Raw genomic sequence first — 9,452 nt, 5'->3', positions numbered from 1 at the left:
AGAGCAACATTTCTGCTGCGAGAATGACTCGAAAGAGGCAAAGGAGCTCTCCGATGATGTCATCGGTCGTCGGATACTCGCGCCTACGCTTTTCTCTCTTCTCGTTCGTTTCTTCGAGTATCGCATGCGCTCCTTCTCATGCATAGTCTAGCCCGAGAGCATCGCAGTCTCCTCCTGTTGAACTTCTATCTCTTTCTATCTCTTCAATCCCTCGAGAGATCCTCAGACCGTCGCGCGAGGACGAACCGAGCGATATAATGTACCGAGGACACGCTCGAGTCTGCCTCCACGTTCACATTGTCGGTATATACCGGTTATGCAGATGGAGCTTGGTCTGGACCTCCTCGACAATCCCGCCGCGAGAGAACTCCGTCTTCTTCTTTTCTCCTCTAGCTTCTTCTCGCTTGCTGCTTCCTCACCTCCCATCTTATTCCTTCGCATCTTCTTCTTCTTCTTATTATTATTTTTCTTCTTCTTCCACCTATAATCCTCCGTCTCCTCTTGCTCCTCTTCTCTTCTTCCGCTTCTCTTTTTTCTTTTTTCGCGGTCGCCGCCGTGTGGCTACTCCTGTCTCCGACTCTCCGCAACCGGCAATCGGCGCTGCTTTAGTTTTATGCGAGGCTATCCGGATGTTCGTATGTGAATCTTGTCCCTCTTTCCACTCGTTCTCTTCCTGCTCGTTTTTTCACCTCTTCTGCCGCGTCGTCGTATGAAGTTTCTCGTGGCCGTTAGAACGGTTAGGGACTGCTTCATCGCGCAATTGACCAAGATCACGCGGTCTCCTTCGACTTATTTACAGAGAAGATGCTTTTTGGACTTTTTATTCATCGCTCTATCGGTTCAGGGGATGACCATGAATCGATGTCTCAACGATCTCATTACACAATGTCAAGGTTTCTGTTTTATCCAGGAATGACATATCAGTAGACCTCTTTTTCTTCGCGATTTAGGGCTTCTTTATGTAAAGATTCCCTAATCATTCCGCATTCAAAGGAGATACATAAATAATATACTAAATAATTTTTTTATATAACATCAGTCAATAGAATTCATGAAATTTCATGTTTGACAAATGAACATAAAAGTAGAAATACAGGAAATTTGAGAAAATCTTAACATTACAAATATTATTTTGATGAATATAATGCATATAAAGCTGCATTTTTGAGCGAGTTCTTTTGCAAAACAAATTTCGTGTTCGCGAGAGTCTCATCGAAGGCAAACCGCCTAATAAAGTATACGAGAGCCGGATGAAGGGCATTGCCGATCAAAGCGAGATAAACGCGAAGTGGCGAACAACGGGCGCATAAGTGCGACACGGCAACCGAGCATAATCGGGAGATTTACTCTCGCCGAACGGAACCGTGCCCCGTCGATTCGAGTTTAATCACGCCGATCGGCAGGCGCGTCGTCGTCGTCGTCGTCGTCGTCGTCGCCGTCGTCGTCGTTCTCATCGATAACATCAATCGGGAATGCAACCTGGCGTTATAACGGTAGCGTTCACCCATGAGGAAGAGGATACCTTTGGCGGTCACGAGCTCGAGAAACGTAACTCACACTCAGTCGGAGCAAACGATGTTCGGAAAATAAATCACCGCCATCGTCACTCGGCGAATCTGAACGATACCTCGTTAAATCGGCACGATTGTCTCATTCCTCTTGTAGATCCCAGCACTTTTCAATTCGATGCACCACGTAAACCCTAATTGGAACAATTAATAATTCTCCTCGATAAATCTTATCGTAATGATTCGTTTTCTATGCACATAATTTTATATCAAAACGTGAGCGCCTAAATCAGACTTGAAAATTCATCCGCACTTTATTAGATTGGATTATAACATGACTTATGCGGATAGATCGGATAATTTTTACGCACATAATGTCTGATCAATTAAATTGCTAGTAATTAATTCGTTTAATAACTTTCTTAATAAAATTCTCTCTCTTTCTCTCTGAAATTATTTTCGTATAGCGATAAAATAAATCTGTGACTTCAATAGTTCATATTTTGTAAATAAGAAAAAAGTATGTCGCGAAAGTAGTCTAACAGCTATTAAAACTAATGCAATTATCTTGCCGAGTTCATTTTTAAATGTTATAAGTTTTTAATGTATAAAGCATGGAAATATATGGTATCTTGTGCACAGTTTATAAACTGTTTAAAATTATATATCTATTTTATATCTATTTTAATTTGCGTTACGCTTGATGATCAAAATAATTACGTATATATCGCGTCAATTCGCGATATCAAGATTGACAGGTCGATAATTCGACTGCTCGCTCGTGAGAGGACAATTATATGTATATCGATAAGTAGTTTTTGCAATCCGGTAATAATAGCGCCATATCGCATTCAGGCGCGCTCGCATTAATCAGTGTCCCGGCCTACGGCGCGACCGCATTAACTTCTTCGCAACAATATTGCGGCCGTAAGAGCCGCGATGTCTTGGTCACGGAATAGTATTGTGGTATTCTGGTTGAGCAGATCCCTCGCCTAAGTAGCCACGCCGATAATTCATTGCCTACTATTTTACCGCCGCGGAAAGAAATACACGCCAGAGTCTGAACGCGTAGCCGCGACGGTCGGCGACCACGTTCCATTTTCCATCTACCGCCCGAAGACTTTGATTTACATTATCATTATCGTCGTCCATTATCGTACACTGTATGAACCAACCAGCAACTTTCCAGATCATCGACTTTTACTGGTCCACGATTTCGAGAGCAAACGAGCGTTGCCGTGAGGCACCGAATGCACTGATTATGGAGGAATGGTTTCAGTCATGTGTAAAAGTTGAATTCCTAGCATGTAACTTTCTACGTTATCACACTTAAAAAAACATGTTTGTTTCTACAAGATCAATGTATTCTATTCAGTTGCATATAGTATATCTAATAATTATATAAATTAAGACAAGTATGATAAAAGTGATGGAATTTTCACATTATTCGGCAAGATTTATAATAAAAACATTAATTATACTATAAATATATTTTTCTATATTTTTCTAAAATTTATTTTTAATTGACATTGACTTTTGATGTGATTCTCGTGCAACGAGATGTACATACTTAGAAATTTTTTATCGGCTTGCCAGAGAGAAGCGATAACGCTTGCACACGCACGGCGCACATGGTTTATTTGTTGACTTGGGAACGTGAGTTGTTGTGCAAATAATTGGAACGGCTGTCCACGTTTGTCACGCTTGCTTACGAGACTCACTACTCATTACGAGACGATAGTTCGCGTTCAAAAAAATCGAAACTAGTGAGCGATAGAAATATTGTTTTTCAAATTTGGAGCAGTGAGCATCTCGCTCTTCATTAAAATATATCAGGGTGTGTATCATTGTAGATTTTTTTTTCGATAAAATATTATTTCTCATACATCCACGTAATTCAATGTTCAGATTAATCTAAATGGATGTGCTTAAAAAAATTGTTTTCTGTTAGTATTATGTTAATGTAATGCTAATATAATACTTCAAGGAAAGAGATCAAACAATTAAAAAATTCCGAAATATTATTTTTAAATATCTCTATATCAGCGAAAAATATTTTTATTTTTGTTGAAAAGAGATTATTGATATAAGAAAGATGATAAAATATTGAAAATATTTACATATTTAATTAAATGCCAGCTTTTTAGAATATGTTTTTATGTGACGAAACATATTCAGTTCTAAAAAAATTAATAAGTTTAGTTAAGCATATTTATTTTTCATGAATAATTAAAATACGCATCTAATATTTTACATCTTTTATTACAACGATTTTGTATAATTATCCTTGTTTTTTATTTAATAACATCACGTTGCATAAAATAACATATGCAAAATAACATATTTCGCGATACGCGAAATATATTCCAAATAACTTATGATGTCGACAATTATTGTTGTTATTCTTTTGACGATACAATAATAAAATATTAGAGAATGGTTCTAGCATCGCGTAAACTCGCTGCTCGAAAGCGCTTGCCGAAAACGTGGAAATCACGTAATATTCCGCGGACGACGTGGTGCCTTTCGAATGCACGGAACGCTTGTGGAATAAATTTAGGCGGTGCTCGAGCAGAAAGCTGATCCGTCAGCCACGACTAACGTTGCGAAACTACTTTGAATACGACGTGCGACAGAACTGTATTCAAAGTACTTATGTCAGAGTAATACGCGAACTGTTCTGCGCTGTTCCCAAAATGGAGAACTCAAGTAAATCCCGATCTACGAGACAACGTTGATGCAAATTCATCATCGAAAGTAATACTATAGTCGAACATCGCTTTTGATACTCACAGATACTTTTAGAATTATCTGATTATCATCTTTATTAAACGTTAAATTTCTTTCACAAAAAAGCGCAATTTACAAATTTCAAGCGATAATTTTGCATATTGTCTTCATGACAATTTTCAGCAAAGACTAATGCTATATGTGTAGTTTCGTTGACATAATTCGACACGAATATCTTTCCTATGAATCTGTGGTTTCCTAGAATTATGACGATCTTTGAGCGATGCGCACGCGAGAAAAACGTTTTCGAACATTGATACACGCGCATTTATTATGTACGCGTCAGTCATGCATCTCCTTTGACTAAGTTTTCGCATTATCGATAGACAGCCTCATAGGTCACTGCCATTTTCATTCTTGTTCGTATCGAGAGGTGATCGCGTCTATAAGAGAAGTAATGTGCGCGTGATGTGCAAAGCGTGCGAGGAGAATCTCTTCTCATGATAATATATTATATTCCAAGCTGCTTCGAAATGTGTGTGCGTTCAATAATGTATTCAATTAAAATCCTCTCTCCGTTTGTGCGTACGCGCTGAAAATATACGGCAAAAATCCTTATTAACGCGCGATCGGAGAAATTCTTTGCCTCCACTAAATCATCCGCCATTCTGTCGATACTACGGGCAGATAAGGGCGATATAAAATTATCGTCGTGAAATCTGCGTGAGAGATGCGCCGAACATATTTTTTATCAATACTAAAGCCTTCGCAGGTATATTGTTCTGCGCGATCGCTATCTGATTGAATTTGCATCCAATAGTGTAAGATTTAAAGAAAGAGGACACCTATCAAAACACCCAATATATAAAAAATTATAAATTCGTAAAAGTACAATTTTTTTCACAAATGCTTGTAATATCTGAAAACAATATATAAATTTTATATAATGAAATACAAATTTTATATAATAAAATATAAATTACACAAACATAACATTCTCAATTTAATTAAACATAAAAAACTCGTCTCTCCTTAAATTTTATTATAAAATGTTAAATTTAATAATATATTATAAAATGTTAAATTTAATAATATAATATTTTTAAAGTTAAAAATCACACACACATTAAAGTTGCGTGTACTTTTTGTGCAAAAGCTATGTTAAGATTTATAGAAACCTTAAGATGGAGTTTTTACTCCATTTTAAGGTTTCAAAAAATCTCAACATTTTCCAAGATCAGTTTCTTTTCGTTTTTTGTAAATCTTTCTTGAACAATTCGGGAGTAACAGCAGGTGTCTGGTTTAGAAAAAAGGATATTCCGTGTACGGTGTATTACACTTTTCTCGAATCTAGAAGATGTCCGAGATAGTGAAAGAATATTCGAGCACCCCAATGGAGCCCATTAGGATCCAAAGGCGGTTGGGCCAGTTCTCTTCTCTCCCGCGCTTCTCTCCTCTCTCATTCCTCTCTTTCTCTCTCTTCTCTTTCCTTCTCTCTTGATCCTTGATGGAAGAGAAGGCGGGGGATGGTCGGCCGGTCAAGCCACATTCCGTACGCCAACCGACTCCTTGGGACCCTTCCTCCCCCTCTTTAGTAGACGGTTCCCTATATACAGGCTCTCGCCTCTTTATGAACCACCACGATATGTGCTCACGGAGAGCGCCAATATTATTTCGACTACGCGCGCTCCATGTAACCTTGCCAAAGTACGAACATCGCCGAATGTCTGCTTCTCGTCGCGGCACCTCTCTGCCCGAACGAGTTCCCGTCGAATAAATATCCTGTATCCGTCTGAGTTCATCGATTATCTGTCCAATCATATGGCAATAATATTAATGCTTCTCGGCTGTTTACTCGACAACTCTTCATATCGTTATAATACGAGATTCTCCAGGTTTTCTCGTGCTTCTCTTGATATATGAATTTATTGACGAAAATGGACTAGAGTATTTCTATAATTTTTTTTTAAATAAAATGTTAATATACACGTAACATTTTTCTCAAATTATGAATGAGAATATTGTGTAATTTATGGAAATTGTTATTACATGTTGAACTTAGACAATCGTACATTTCCTTTTCATTTTCGTGTGATTTTTCATCCTCGCTTTCACTCCTTATTTTTCCCGCATACTAGAATCTCTTTCGCAACAGCTGAGAGATTAAGGCAGCGGATATATATTCAACTTTTCCACGGTACGTCTGACTTATTCTGAATGTGAAGACCGGCTCCACAAATAGCCGACCGGTATGAGGATGAAGAGAAAGAAAGAGAGGCAGAAGGAGAGGGAAAATGAGAAAGAGTAATAGAAGATATCTAGGTCCGGTTTCGGAAGGTTCAAGATCCTCGCGCACACCTTTAAAAATTTATAGATCGCCACGAAAACAATTTACGTTGACGAAACTGTCGCTTATGAGCTGAACACGAGCTCGATTTTCGGTCATAATTTCAAGGAAATCTAATGGAAAATTAAGCTTAATCAAAACGAGATATTGTTATCGTATGGTATCCGCGCGAATTAACGCGAACGCTTGCGTAATTATTATCGGGTCACGATAAATTCCATTTACAAAGTCGATTAACGTGGTAAGAATTTACGCTTGTCCGAGTTTCCCTTAACGGCATGTGAATGATAATGCAGTCAGCTGCGGTTAACGTGCGACTACGTGGCAATACAGTTAACGTAATTAGCAGATACTATCGAGAGACATGACCGCGTCTCACGCCTGGTTCGTGCGAGAGAGCACCATTATATTTCCGAGTATGTATCATAATTTTATCTCTGAATAATATTACCGCGAAACGGTAGTTCGCGATAACTACACATGCAAGATAAATTTCAGGGTCGTAGACCACCCATACTTATTTTAATGTTAAAGGAATAAATATATATTATACTTTGAGCAAGAATTCACTCACTCTCTCTCTTCTTCTCTTTTTACAGTCGGAGTTAAATTCGAACTTCGAAAAATATTATATCGCATATATAATTTTATGTCCTGTCGGTTAAATAATTGCATGTGACTACTGCTTGTTGATCAGATAAAATCTTTCGATTTCAACGAATCATTACCTCCCTTCACCTCTCGTCTAATTCATTATTCAGGAATTATACATCGCTGAATTATAAATATGCTGGACGTGGCAATTGGATAAAATCTTTCGAGCTCGTGTATCATTCATAGATGATGAAGCTTGACATTCTACGTCATACGAGAACAAAACGTTAATAACTTTCAAGCGACACCCTCTAGTATAGGTCTACCTTCAAGGTCCGCACCGCTCGGCCATGATTCGATACACCTACCTACCTTCCGAGCCGCCCACGATACTCGGAAACTCCTCGCCACCGAAAAATCTCCACCCAAATGGTGTCACTGCTAGACCTTCGGGTCGAGAAAAGTTTCAAAAATCTCCAGTATGTGCATCAGATATATAGAGAAAAGGAGAGAGAGATAGAGAGAGAGAGAGAGAGAGAGAATTCGCCCACGCCAGGGCGCTATAAAAGTTGAGTTTAAACTTGCCCTTCTCAACCGCCTCCACCATCGCGCCACCACTGATTTCACCACCGGTGCATTCTCTCCCTCTCTGTCCCTTTACCTGCATGCCTGCACCGCTCGCTTCTTCTACATCTTCTTTCTTCTTCATCATCTTCGTCTTCATCTCCTCCTTCCCCTTCTCCTCGTTCTCCTCTTCATCTCGCCATCCACCCGCGATCTTTGCCTTCTCATTCCTCTTCTCTCTGACTTCTCGTCTCGCCTCCGCTCGGGGGAAGAGGGGGAGGAGGAGTGAGGCTACGCGGGGTCCCTCCATACAGACCCGTCGCGACAAGCCACGTCGAGAAGGCCCAAGAATGCATGGACACCGCGGCGTGGAAGGCGGTTGGCTACGAGCCGCACGAAGGGGAAACCTCTCGAGAGAGCCGGGTTTCCTCGACGGAGAGCGGCGGAGGACCTGCGTCAAGGGGGAAGGAAGGGGAAGGCGGCAAGAGCCTTCGCGGGGCCTCGAGGGCCACTCCGCGACCCGCCGGGTGGACGGGGAGAGACGGGGACAGGCGGCAGGGGCCCCAGGTAGGGGCCGGGAAGTGACCGGATGGCCTTGGTCCCGAGACTTGGTTAGTTACCGCGCGGCCGACTATAACCGGCTGTGCCACAGGGCGGTATCTCCGATTTCGACCGCTTTTTAAGACGACCGGACCACAGCTCCGCGCTACCAGGGTCCGACCGGCGGGGAGAGGGACGCGTCTGTCGGATAGGGAGAAGTACCAAAGGGACGACAAGGCGTGCTGACGGATACGCAAGACGCTTACGCGTGCGTGCGCGCCGAGAGGGCTGAAAATGAAGCTGCAATGGATGGGATTTTTGCGAAAATGTTTCCGTCGCGTACGATTGTGCAGAGACGCGCACATTTACAGGGATTTAATTAAATTTTTACTTTCTCTTTCTCTCTCTCTTTCTCTTTCAGCGATTCTCACCGCGGATGAGAATAGATTTTTACGGATGTTCTTATTAAAAAATGTTACACAAAGGCAATATCGTAGCGAATTGCAATAAAGAATAAATAGGCTAGTAAAATTTATGATTTGCTTCATGTATATTACAAAATGAAATCTTTCACGAGTTACAATTCGCGTTTGTGAAGTATATATCGCAATAATCGCAAAAATCGATTTAATCGTTTAATTGTAATTTATCAGAAAAGATTGGCACGCGTGGTATTTTATTACTCGATACCGCAATAATGAACGTTAACAATACAACGTGCGTAAGAATAATATATCACTTATCTCGACATGTTTTATTGGATAATGTAATGATTAATAGTTTACTATTGTAAAAAAATTGGAATCCTTAAAATCCTATATAAACCTGAAAGCTAATTGGTACATCTACGCGAAAATATAATATCATCCTAGGAATTTCATATATTCGATGCGCAAAAAATATTAAAATACTTTTAAATATATACATAATTCTGCAGATTGCGTAAACGTACTGCTATAGTTGTGTCAAACGCTTCAGAAATAATGAGGAATGTGAAATGCAACGTGCTATCTGCGCGCCCTTCCGCTCTCGTCGGCTTCCGTTTGTCTGATTTCGCGGAGAATCGATGCCTGTTGTTGTCGTATAAATTGCGAAATCGCATTCGTGAGACTCCTCGCGTATAGCCGGGAGGGACTCCTGTCCGGAGCAAGAATGAATAGCCTGGTTAC

Source organism: Camponotus floridanus, unplaced genomic scaffold, assembly GCF_003227725.1.
Source record: "Camponotus floridanus strain SB8 unplaced genomic scaffold, Cflo_v7.5 scaffold12, whole genome shotgun sequence".
In the NCBI taxonomy this organism is placed as follows: domain Eukaryota; kingdom Metazoa; phylum Arthropoda; class Insecta; order Hymenoptera; family Formicidae; genus Camponotus; species Camponotus floridanus.
Note: the sequence above shows the minus strand (reverse complement) of the source record.